The sequence below is a fragment of the Ptychodera flava genome, unplaced genomic scaffold (genome assembly GCF_041260155.1).
Source record: "Ptychodera flava strain L36383 unplaced genomic scaffold, AS_Pfla_20210202 Scaffold_28__1_contigs__length_4768798_pilon, whole genome shotgun sequence".
In the NCBI taxonomy this organism is placed as follows: domain Eukaryota; kingdom Metazoa; phylum Hemichordata; class Enteropneusta; family Ptychoderidae; genus Ptychodera; species Ptychodera flava.
The window spans coordinates 2,066,216-2,079,507 of NW_027248350.1; the positions used below are offsets into that span (position 1 = coordinate 2,066,216).

Consider the following 13,292-nt stretch of genomic DNA (forward strand, 5'->3'; position numbering starts at 1 on the left):
TTCATGTATTTTTACCCGAAAAATAATAATTTTTGAGTTACACCATGAGATAATCACATTATGAATTCCTATCTCCTGTTGGTTTTGATATGTTCAAAGTCAAACTGTTTGGGCATGTTTAAAGATAGCAAGTGAAAAGTTAACATATTTTTCCAAATAAAAATTATTGAGTTACCTCAAGAGGTTCACCACATGGTAAATCTCAACTCTATTGGTTTTGCTGTGTTTAAAGACAACCTGTTTGGACATTATTGAAAGATAACAAGTGAAGAGTATGGCACTTCACATACTTTTTTTTTCAAAGTTACAGTTTTGTCATTACCTCATTAGGTTCATCACATATAAAATTTCTAACTTTGTTGGTTTTGCTGTGTTCAAAGAGAAAGTGTTGGGATATTTGGAAGATAACAAGTTGAAGACTAATAGTGATTCATGTTGACATTTTTTTCAAAATTAAATTTTGGAGTTGCTGTAAGATATTCATCACATGGTAAATTCCTAACACTATTTGTCTTGATGTGTTCAAAGACAACCTGTTTGCATATTTTTGAAAGAAAAGAAGTGAAGAATATGGTATTTCATATCCTTTTTTTCAAAGTTACACTTTTGGAGTTACCTTATGAGAGTCATCGCATGTCAAATTCCAAATTTTGTTGGGTTCTTGATATGGCCAAAAAGAATCCTCATGAGGAAACTCAAAAAGGTCTAATTTTGAAAAAAAATGTGGTACCATAACTTCACTTTTTATATCTCAAAAATATCCAGTTTGTCTTCGAACACACCAAACGCAACAGACCAAGTAGGAATTTACCATGTGTTGAACGTCAGGGGGTAACTTCACAATTACATTAATTCTGAAAAACATTGTACACACAGAAACTCAGAGTCAAGGTAATCTAACAATCTGAATGCAAAACAGCTATCATTATACATCTCCTACAACTGTTTCTTTGCTCTCCTCTCATATGCTATTGCCCTGCTTTTAACATGTGCCATTTCAGCAATTTCAAGTTTCTGTTGCTCAAAACATTTTTTTATTTGCTAAGCATTTTTCAGCTTCGGCCTTTGTGACTATTTTATTCTTTCTAATGTGTGACATGAAATGGCTGTCAATGGCGGCTTCTTCTGCTTCAGTTAAAATTTTGGAATTACCTCATGAGGTTCATCACGTTGTAAATTACTAACACTGTTGGTTTTGCAGTGTTCAATGACAAACCATTTGAACTTCTGAAATTATGAAAGATAAGTTGGTTTTGATGTTTTCAAAGACAAACTTTTTGTAACATTTTAGAAAAACGACAAGTAAAAAGTATGGTACTTCATGTAAACATTTTAGTTCAGAGTTAAAATTATTGAGTTACCTAATGAGGCTAACACTTGGTAATTAATTCCCAGCCCTGTTGTTTTGCTGTGTTCAAGGGCTAAGTGGTGGGATTTTGAAATTTTGAAAAATAACAGTTGAAAAGAATGGTACCTGCTGTAAACATTTTGTCAAGAATTAATATTATGGCGTTACCTCATGAGGTTCTTCACATGGTAAAATCTGAATTCTGTTGCTTTTGATGTGTTTAAATACAAACAGTGGTCATTTTTCAAAGCCGACAAATGTAGTATATGAAGGTACTTCATGTATTTTACCCCCAAAAATTATAATTTTGGAGTTACAACATGAGATAATCACATTATGAATTCCTATGTCTGCTGGTTTTGATGTGTTCAAATACACACTGTTTGGACATGTTAAATTAAAAGATAGAAAAAAAAATTAACAGTTTTCCAAGTTAAAATTATGGGAGTTACCTCAAGAGGTTCATCACATGGTAAATTCTCACATTTCTGGCCGCTGGGAGTGCGGGATCGACAGTGTGGGAAAAATTGATCCCACACTCTCAGAAACCGTCCCACACTCTGCAGTAAATACTACACGAGCTCTGATTGGATGATAAACAGTCTGTTTTGTTCCACGCGCAAAATGTTATCCAATGGCACGACGAGTAACACACAGACAGAACTACAAAGTAAGCAGGTCAAAGTACAGTGGCAAATGACAGACTTGTCACGATTTTGGAAAATGTTGTACATGTCCAATGTGAATTTAACGCATTTTGTGGTCATGTGAGAAAAAGAATCTCACACACCAAGGACCTGGGATCAGATTTCTCACACCAGTTGGGGATATTTTGTCTCACACGAGCCTGCGGCTCGTGTGAGACAAAATCTGATCCAAGGTCCTTGGGGGGTGAGATTCTATCATTCCCAACTCTATTGGTTTTGCTGTGTTCAAAGACAACCTGTTTGGACATTATTGAAAGATAACAAGTGAAGAGTATGGCACTTCAGATACTTTTTTTCAAAGTTACAGTTTTTTCATTACCTCATTAGGTTCATCACATATAAAATTTCTAACTTTGTTGGTTTTGCTGTGTTCAAAGAGAAACTGTTGGGAATATTTGGAAGATAACAAGTTTAAGACTAATGGTGCTTCATGTTGACATTTTTTTCAAAGTTAAAATTTTGGAGTTGCTGTAAGATATTCATCAGATGATAAATTCCTAACACTGTTTGTTTTGATGTGCTTAAAACAACCATTTGCATATTTTTGAAAGAAAAGAAGTGAAGAATATGGTATTTAATATATTTTTTTTTCAAAGTTACACTTTTGGAGTTACCTTATGAGAGTCATTGCATGTCAAATTCCAAATTTTGTTGGGTTCTTGATAAGGCCAAAAAGAACCTTCATGAGGAAACTCCAAAAGGCTAATTTCGAAAAGAAAATATATATGGTACCATATCTTCACTTTTTATATCAGAAAAATGTCTCGTTTGTCTTCGAACACACCGAAAGCAACGGAGCTAGGAATTTACCATGTGGTTAACCTCATGGGGTAACTCCACAATATTAACTCTGAAAAATTTTACATACAGAAACTCAGTGTCAAGGTAATCTAACAATCTGAAAGCAAAACAGCTATCATTATACGTCTTCTACAATTTTTTCTTTGCTTTCCTCTCATATGCTATTGCTCTGCTTTTTACATGCCGTTGCAGCAATTTCAAATTTCTGTTGCTGAGAACTTTCTCATTTGCTAAGCATACTGTTCAGCTTCGGCCTTTGTGACTGTTTAATTATCTCTGATGTGAGACATGAAATAGCTGTCAATGGCGGCTCCTTCTGCTTCAGTTCACGGTACTTACTGGCCAACAGGCTTTTTTCGAACTATAGTGAGGAAATATAGAGAAAATGGTTCATAAAATCAGGCCTTAACAAAATTCAAATATCTGTATTTCTCTGAAGAATGGGACCCTTCCTCACTAAAAAGTTGTAGGGGTCTAGTGCGAAATAGGGAGTCTGTAAAGCAAAATTTGGGGTTAACGCAATCCTACATAAATACAAACAAACCCCACAAGGCAGCTCAATATGCTGCACACCAGTATCTGTTTGTCTTTAGCTGATTTAACAGTTGTGGGGTCACAGGTTCATGTGGAAAGCTATTTTCCCCTAGGTATTACACAAGGAAGACAATCAAATAATATTAAACTCTATGCTATGCACATGATGTTCTGTTGATCTACTGTTACATGCTCAAGGAACAGATTTGTGATGTCACCTTCATGGCAAGTCATCCAATAGATGTTTACTGGTTACAGGTACATATATGTCAGTATATCATTGACTATCACTGACCTTCAGAAGTTTCATCATGTTCACATTGCTTCTTGTTCTTTTCTGCAGAGGACTCCATATGACTCCCTGGGTGGATAGTGTTCCTTTGCATATTCTCACTCGCAACTAATAATCATAGGAAAGAGCACCATCATGTAAGACCATGCAACACATAATACTGAACTTGCTTTTGCAGATAATTTGCACTAGCGAGCGGCTCTCTCTGTGGCCTCTCTGCTAGGTGACTGATGCCGTATGTTGTGGGTTCGGACCCGATTGAAAACTAGCCGTATACAAAGGATATTCAAGATGAAATCTTAATTTCTTATTGCCATCTTTCCGACAGTAATCATAAATATGTGAGAGAGATAAATCATGCTGTCACAAATTAATTTCCAATTATATGACTGCCACAGATTCTGTATATCCCTGTATTTTATGGAAGTATTTAGCTGTCAATTGATATGTCAATCAATCAATCAATCTATCAATCAACCAATCAATCAATCAAAGCAATTTATAAGTGCTAGAATCAATTACACTGTTATTTTTGAAGGCACTGAAGTTAAAATACGTGAATTCTGTTACCATTGGAAGCAGATGGCACCTAGTCCTCACAAGTAGAGCACAGGGCAGCACTTATTTTTTTATCAAAGTTAACAGGCAGGCCACTACCTTTAATTGCTTGGTATTTCAGTTTTTGTGGGTGTGTGTGGCAATGCCATTTTCTTGCTCTCCATAGTGAATTCCAACATACCCAGTTTTTTACAAGTCAACATATGTTGTGTCAATATATTAGTTTCGTTGTTCTCATTTACAAATGCCATCAAATCTGGAATGATAATTTTTCAGACCTGATCTGTGTCAAGAAGATTAAAGCCCCAGTAACTCTTGAAAAACTTTCAAGGTGTATTGTCTCAGTTTTGTGTGTATTATAACAGTGGCCCTCGTTGTATTCTGCAAACAATTGCTTGATGTAATTTATCAACACACCCATTCTGTAGTAATCACCATTGTTATTGTTGAAGTCATTGTCAATGACATAGTCCCCATTCAGAATTGTGACATCAGTCTTCATAGAGCATTCAAATGAAGTCTGTATAATATACGGATAGTTTTCAATCGGATGCGAACCCACAACATACGGCATCAGTCGCCTAGCTGAGAGGCCTGAGACAGAACCAGTCGGCTAAATCTCCACTCCCAAAAAAGAGTGGTTCAATAGCCGGCTAAGTTGTTACATTTTTCTGACTGAGACCTTTCAACACGTTGTAGAGTTCGTGAAGCACTCACGCTCGCATGCTCACTATCATACATCGCACATACACACTTTATCGAAGCGAAGAAACAAATTTCATCGCTTTAACTGGGCGAACAATAACCTCGGGGACAATTCTGTCCACCAGCAGTGTTACCGACCCAGGATAGAAAATACGGATAGTTTTCAATCGGATGCGAACCCACAACATACGGCATCAGTCGCCTAGCTGAGAGGCCTGAGACAGAACCAGTCGGCTAAATCTCCACTCCCAAAAAAGATGGTTCAATAGCCGGCTATTGTACTGTGAATCCAGTGATTGTTTTCATGTCGAGGCATCAATAAATAAGTGTGATTGGATTGTATCATAAAAATGTATGACACAGGTTAATATCCTTGTACCAATTTTGAAAGAAATCAGTTGAGACGTATTGAGTTATGGCTAAAGGCATAAACAAATCATAACAAATGGCCAGCTGGCAGCTATCAATTGCATCATATGACAACAAAATTGAGAGGTACATGTATTACAAAGGTTTATGTCCTTGTACCATATTTGGAAGAAATCAGTTGAGGCATGTCTGAGTTATGGCTTAACCCTTTTCCTGCCAGACAGTATTAAGACTAAATATTACTTCCCCATCAGCCAAGTCAGTAAAAAGCGGTATTGAGCCAAAAACATGAAGTATTTTCACACACTTGGCTTGGTCTGTTATAGCATCTTTAGTAAAAAAAATAAAGTTTATAGTATTGATGTTTTCAACAGCTTTCAATTGATGTACAGTATTATGTTAAAATACGCCATATGTTGTGTTTCATTAATTTTAACCATCTTGACCTGATGGTGAAATATGGACTTGGCAGGAAAAGGGTTGTGACATGAAAAAATCGTAACAAAATGGCTGCCTGGTAACTCTATTGGGTCGTATCACAATAAATATCAACATGAACATGTATAACATAGGTCTATGTCGTTGTACCAACTTCAAAGAAATCAGTTGAGACATGTTTGGGTTACGCTGTGGGTTACGGCTGGAAACATGAAAAAATCGTAACAAAATGGCTGCCTGGAGGGCATATTGGATTGTATTTTAACAAAATAGAGATGCATATGTATGACATACATGTAGGTCCATGTCCCTGTACCAATTTTGAAAGATATCAGTTGAGACACACTGGGTTATGGCTCAAGACATGAAAAAATTGTAATGAAATGGCCACTGGGCGGCCATATTGGATTGTATCAGAAGAAAAATCTACAAGCATATGTACGACATAGGTTAATGTCCTTGCACCAAATTTGAAAGACATCAGTTGACACATGTCTTGGTTACGGCTCAAGACATGAAAAACTTGTAAAAAACTAGCTGCTAGGTGGCCATCTTGGGTCATATTGTGAAACTATTAAATCAACGTACATCTGTATGGAGTCTGGTGCTATCATTGTGCAAAGTTTGAAAAAAAAATGACCAAGCCTTGTCTGGGATATCTGCGTGAACAGGGGGAAGGCATGCGTGCGCACGGACTTACAGACGAAACCCAATCTATAATTCCCTGGAGTTCGTCTGTGGGGACTAAGTAATGAGGTATATGATAGTGTGCCGTAAGGTGCCTTAACCTGCCATATATGAACCATTTAGTCCTTTTAGTTATTTAATTATTCACATTTATGTGATATTAAGGGCAATGACCTTTGACCTCAACATAATTGATGAGGTGTATGACAGTTTATCATAAGGTGCTATGACCTACCAAATATGAACCATCTAGCCCTTTAAATTACCTAGTAATTCACATTTATGTGTTATTTACGGTCAATGACCTTCAACCCCAGTTGACATATTGGCGAAATGGTTTGATCCAACGTTTCCGCACTCTCGAAGTTGGGTCCTTCATTTCATGCATAATAAGGGATTTCCTTCAAATGAAGGGCGCCCTCTCTTTAGTTTCGATGACCGTTACACCATGTTTCACGGCTAGAAAAATCGGCGAAAAACACTGCAAAAGTTAGTATTTATGGAAATTTTCCATATCCTTGCCATTTATATTGCCTCCAGTCGTGACCTATGTAAATTTTTTCAACAATCAGGGCAAATCTTTTGTAGAAATCACCAGATACGATTTTGTAGACATGTTGACCTCGCCTTATACAGCACTGCGTCGCTTGCGTTGGCAAGACATTTAATTTAATTTGCAACCAGGTTTGGTCGGATTTGAATCTCATGACTATGATTTTCTGCAAAGTTTTGGTGTTCAAAACGGACAAATATGAATTTAACACGCCTTTGAAATGAGGTCTGTTCGGTGTTGAATACCGTTAAATCCAATAAATATGGTGGCCATGCACACGCAAACAGCTTGAGACGCGTTGGTATCACATATCATTGCGTATTTTCAGTATCCCAGTTGTTGTAATCTTTTATTTTTTGAGCAAAATTTGTGATCAAGAATATATATAATGATGGTTTTGTTTGTTTAAGTATGATCAGTTACCGAAATACATGTGTCTTTACATTTTGTTGCAGATATACTGTGGCTGATAACCTACCACAGCCCGTTCTGGCAATGGCACATGGCTTACAATATTCACCGGTATTTTGTACCTGTATCTATGTTTACTAACAGTTTGAGTTTATGGTAACGTTTGGCCACAAGAAATTCACGTACTTTGAAATCATTTGTCATAGTTTTGAAAAATAAGAATTAAATGTTTGAAAGAAATCTATTTTGTTGGAAAAAGGAGAGTGTTTGGATCCTTAGCCATATCAAGCAGTGCAAGTAAGGATGCTTTATTGAGAAGTTGCATAAACTACGGTATGCCATATGCCACAGAGCATGGAAGGTTGCCCCTGACAGAAGTAAAACTTGCGGCAGCAAGTCTTCTTAAATGGAGGGCAACTTAATAATATTACAGGCCAATCGCAAAAGTGGCATATTAAATTTTTTGCCAATTTTGTGACTCAAAGACTGCAATATGCAACAGCACAAAGGTTGAACCATGTGAATATTTCTTTGTCCCTGAAAAAACATCTAAACAGTGTACACAGAGCCTGGGAAATCTAAACAGTGTACACAGAGCCTGGGTCAAGATTTCAAAAGCTGTTTCACATTGTCAGAAACTCCATAGTCGAGGGGTTTTAAGTTTGAAACAGGATGCTCAGTGCACAAAAAACACATTCATTGTCAAAGAAATGATACTGTTGAAAAAGGATTGATGCAGTTATGTCATGGAAAGTAAAAGTAACATTGGCCTGCTCTCTGATATTGAAATACGGTTGTCCAGACTTGGCCAGTATGTGCTAAAAAGATATGCCACAAATTTGAAAAGCACCATGTAACTGTTGTGCTAGAAGGCAAAGAATTTATTCTTCCTTTAAAATCATCGCTTTCATGTGATATTCAGAAAGAGGTGGCCCACAGTCTCGGTTTACAGGAGACTACCATAGTTTTAAGTTATTCTCAGAAGACCAGCCATTGTATTGCTGTTTCAAGTCACACACATTGCACAAGAAAGTGCTTTTGATCAATATCTCTGGACTTGGAGATGTGAGGTCACATAAAGCAAAAACTCATCCAGATAAGAATAAGTGTGGTCCATGTGGTAAATGTGGGATAAAAAAAACAAACAGATGGTACCATGTTGTGGGAAACCAGAGGAATATGTCCGAGCTGGTTAAAATCTAGGGGCATGAATGAACAGTATTGTTTCTGCAATGCGTGTCGCCTAGCTTTATATAGATAAAGAATTTTCTGGAAGAGATGGAGGGGATGATGAGAAAGCACCAATAATTGATGTCACAGAGGCCAATGGTTCTACTCCGGAATAAAAAGGACGCGATGCATACACCGTTCTACATACTCAGAACGCCCAAATAATCACGTGATGCCGGTACAAACAAACCCACATGTGTACTGAACGCGTATAGAAATACACGTACGTCTGTGCGCGTTTGCGCACATGGCTTTGTTGTACCGTGGTCGATTCGAATTCCGGGTTTGGCCTATTGTTTAATCTGTACTTTAACTGGCCCAGGTTTACACTCCACTGATGTTGATGACAAAAACCTCTTTCTCACACAGTTTAATCTCTACTCCAGTGATATCGATACTTCCGTTCCTGACATAGTGTGTCTTTGTCCAGAACACTTCAATACATGGATGGAAAAAAACTGAAAATACTGCAGCATGCCAGATTGTAGAAAGCGCATTACATCGAATGTGCGGTTTCCGTCAAATGTTGACTTAATCAATGGCTTCTCCCATGATCATGGTGACTACATGAATTTTAGTTTTGATGGAAAAAGTCAACTGTGTGGAAAATGTTACATGCAACTTTACCATATTGTTGAAAAAATGAAAAAAAACATCAAGTGCAATCTCTCAAGACTTATAATGACCTTTAGCAAGTCATTGAAGACATTGCCTCCAGTATCAAAAATACAACTGATATCACTGATATAGCCCTGAACAAAATGTCACTTTTTATTGCGCTAAAATTATTAGAAAAGAGTCTGTCCTTCTTCAAGAGGCTAGAGGCTATGTTTTTCTTATAACCTCGGTGGTCTTTAATGCTCATACAGAGACTAAATAGAATTTAAACCAGCAACCTAAGGCGTCGGTGTTTTTCAATGTATTTTGGAAGCTGAATTTGTCGATGTCAATCTCGCTCCCATTGCTTCTTGACAGTCATTTTAGAATGGGAAAATTCACAAACAGAGAGGTTACAATGGTCGCCACGGACAAGTAACTTTTGGCTTATTGACCTGAAAATTAAGTCAGTGTTCATTGAAAATTCAAAGACTGGACCCGTTGACATCTAAGCTTGCTCATGACTTTCATTGCATGCGGTCTTGCCACGATGCCATCCACTGTCACTCAACAAGTTAACATTGAAGAGTACGTCTTAGTAAAAGTCCCATTTTTGTGGTGTTTTTCACCACTGCACTTTATTTTTACCTTATTATAAACGCTCATACAAAGCACAAAAACTGCTGTGTGTTTCTTTTTTTTACCGTATCGACACATTGTGAGACACCGTAACTCACAGTCAATGCAATGAACTTTGGTGAACGTACGCTCCACCAGCTGAACAGCTTTTTCATATGCAAAATCAGCGTACGGTATTTAACCGGTGGTATTGTTTGAATTGCATTTTATTGGAAGTGATTATATGATTCTTTTCATCAATTCTTCATGCAATTTTACGAAAAATCTTATGGAAATGTTCACAATGACATAATATGATACCGTGTTCCCTCGCTAGAAAATCGCTCTCGTGAATTCGATTTCTAGGTAATTACTTTTTCCACTTGTCCCGTAGGGCAATTGGCATCGGAGGTTCAATTGCCCGAACGTGACTTTCCCTTGCCCTGGGCAATCGGACAACCTTAGTGTCTTTCCCTACCCTTGTAACTTACGATTTTTTGAGTGAACCCATCTCAGATTCCTCCGACCTCCCCCCCCCGGGCCATAAATAATGACGGCTCCCTAATTACCCTACGCAACTCTTTTGGCATGATTTGTTCAAAGTCTAAGGCCAGAGATACCATGAATAGGACAGTTTTGAGTACCCCACAAGGAAAACTTTGCCGGTTGCTTCACCCCAGATAGTTTTGTCATAACAAGTCTTGAAAATATTGATGTAGGTCAACCCAATGTCAGTCCACTTCACTGTTTTAGTGTTTTGCAATAGCTGCACATCCTGTACTCAGAAAACTAGCCCATCAGGGCAGTTTAAAGCAAGATCTACAAGTTAGCTGTGTTGAAATAGCTAGAACTTGTGATAAGAAATTATACTGCTGTCTTGCTTGGCAGCTAGTGATGAGACACGTATTTTGAGAAAATATTGCCAAGCGATGAACAAAACATCTTGTTGACCATTGATTTTTTTTACTTTTTTGAAAGGTCACAAAAGGTCAAACTCAGTACAGTACCTGGTGATTACGCAGAGCTGCTCTGTCTATGCTATGCCCTGAAATGTCCTGTTCAGATATATATACCCATGACAAAATGCTATTGTACACATTTGGCTCAAAGTATCAGAATGTTGAACCTTTTCGAATCATTTGACAAGGGGATGGTCTGTATTCATTGCTTTTACACACAGAATGGCTTGATAGTGACTAGGACCTCTGTGACCTTGACAATGAAAATATGCCCTTAAATCCATGGTATCAGGCTAATGCCAGATTGGCTGGACTGCAGGTGATACAAAGTAAAATGAATGAGATCTTTTTGTGTGAGATATTGTTTCCCTGAGCACAGAGGGTTTTGCTTATATCTCTCTCTTTACATGGCTTTCCGTAGCAGTAATTGGCAACTGAGAATGGCATCAATCAAGCAGCTAGCCCCTTTGTATCATGCTTTTGATTGGTCAACCTAGTATCTTCGTCTCCTACCAAGGCATCTCCATGATTTGCTGCAAGCACCATCTTGCATCCTAGATCACCTGCAGTCTGGGGATTTACAACAAGCATAACTGGCTTCAGCTGGAGAGAGCTTGCACTTGATGAAGCCCATGAACAACTTATCAATTTAAGTGTCAAAACTGCAGTTCATAAGCCCTCTCCTGAATTGCAATCACATCGGATCATCCCTAAGAACATGTCAACCAAAGCTATCTGATGAGTAGTTTTTTGAGAATAAAATTTTCTGACCAAAAATGGCAACAATTGCCCCAAAAATGAAATTGCAGATTTCATCATAATTTCAAGAGATCAAATTTAGTTCATAACTTTATCTATAGAAACCTGTATACCAAATTTCAAAGCTGTTAGACCAGTACTTTTGTGAGAAACACATTTTTTGACCAAAAACGGAAAAAATTGCCCCAAAAATCAAAATTGCAGATTTCATCATTATTTTTTAATAAATATCATTTAGTTCATCTATAGAAACCTGTATACCAATTTCAAAGCTATCGGATGAGTAGTTTTGGAAATACACGTTTTGACCAAAAATGGCAAAAATTGCCCCCAAAATACAAAATTACAGATTTCATCAGAAATTCATTATATATTACTGAACTCATCTGTAGAAACCTGTATGCCAAATTTCAAAGCTATCAGACCAGTAATTCTTGAGAAACACATTTTTTTGACCAAAAATGGCAAAAATTGCCCCAAAATTACAAAATTGCAGATTTCATCATAATTTCAACAAATATCATTAAGGTGATCTGTAAAAACCTGTATACCAAATTGCAAAGCTATCAGATGAGTAGTTTTTGGAAATACACATTTTTTGACCAAAAATGGCAAAAATTGCCCCAAAAATACAAAATTGCAGATTTCATCACAATTTCAATAAATATCATGTAGTTTATCTGTAGGAACCTGTATACCAAATTGCAAAGCTATCAGATGAGTAGTTTTTGGAAATACACATTTTTTGACCAAAAATGGCAAAAATTGCCCCAAAAATACAAAATTGCAGATTTCATCACAATTTCAATAAATATCATGTAGTGTATCTGTAGGAACCTGTATACCAAATTTCAAAGCTATCAAATAAATAGTTTTGGAAATACACATTTTTTGACCAAAAATTGCAAAAATTGCCCCAAAAATACAAAATTTCAGATTTCATCAGAAATTCAATATATATTACTCAGTTCATCTATACAAAAGTGTATACCAAATTTCAAAAGTATTAGACCAGTACTTTTTGAGAAATACATTTTTTGACCAAAAATGGCAAAAATTGCCTTAAAAATGCAATTTTGCATATTTCTGCACATTTGAACAAATCTGAAATAGATCATCCCTAGGGACATATGTACCAAATATCAAAGCTATCTGACTGGTAGTTTTGAAGAAGAAGATTTTTAAAGATATTTTTACCAAAAATGACAAAAATTGCCTTAAAAATACAAATATGCAAATTTCACCATAATTTGAACAATCTGACTGAAGTTACCCTAAGTAAACTGCATATCAAATTTCAAAGCAATCGGACAAGCGGTTTCAGAGAAGAAGATTTTTTTACCAAAAACACCAAAAATTGCCCAAAAATACAAATATGCAAATTTCACCACGATTTGAACAAACTTAAGTGTGGTCACCCCAAGTGAACTGCATATAAAATTTCAAAGCGATTGGACTTGCAGTTTCAGAGGAGAAGGCAATTGTTGACGGACGACGACGACGGACGACGACGATGGACGACGGACGACGACGGAAAATCAACCTATTTGATAAGCTCTGCGTCGCTGACAGCGGAGCTAAAAAATCTGTGAGAGCTCTGTTTTTGCTGCAACCCCTGAAAAAATCTTTGGAAAGTTGTTCAGGAAGACTTGATGACATTTTATGAAGTAGGTCAAAGAGCTCTAGCAGACTACATCTCTACTAGGCTTTTACATAAACCTAGTAC

The 13,292-nt window shown here is 36.9% G+C and overlaps 1 protein-coding gene and 1 long non-coding RNA gene across 3 annotated transcripts in view; one reads left to right on the plus strand and one right to left on the minus strand.

Moving 5' to 3' along the window:
• LOC139127030 (tropomyosin-1, isoforms 9A/A/B-like) overlaps window positions 1–13,292 on the plus strand; it is a 109,220-nt gene that overhangs the window by 28,367 nt on the left and 67,561 nt on the right. The gene's annotated exons all lie outside the window — the stretch shown is intronic.
• Window positions 1,643–13,292, minus strand: part of LOC139127079 (uncharacterized) — a 64,963-nt gene continuing 53,313 nt past the window's right edge. Inside the window, exons 3-4 of one of the 2 annotated variants that reach the window (XR_011550919.1) lie at window positions 3,686–3,790; window positions 1,643–3,217 (exon numbers count right to left, since the gene is read on the minus strand). This is a non-coding gene — a long non-coding RNA (uncharacterized lncRNA). The remainder of the gene's footprint in view (window positions 3,218–3,685; window positions 3,791–13,292) is intronic. The other variant, XR_011550920.1, reaches the window with a different exon arrangement.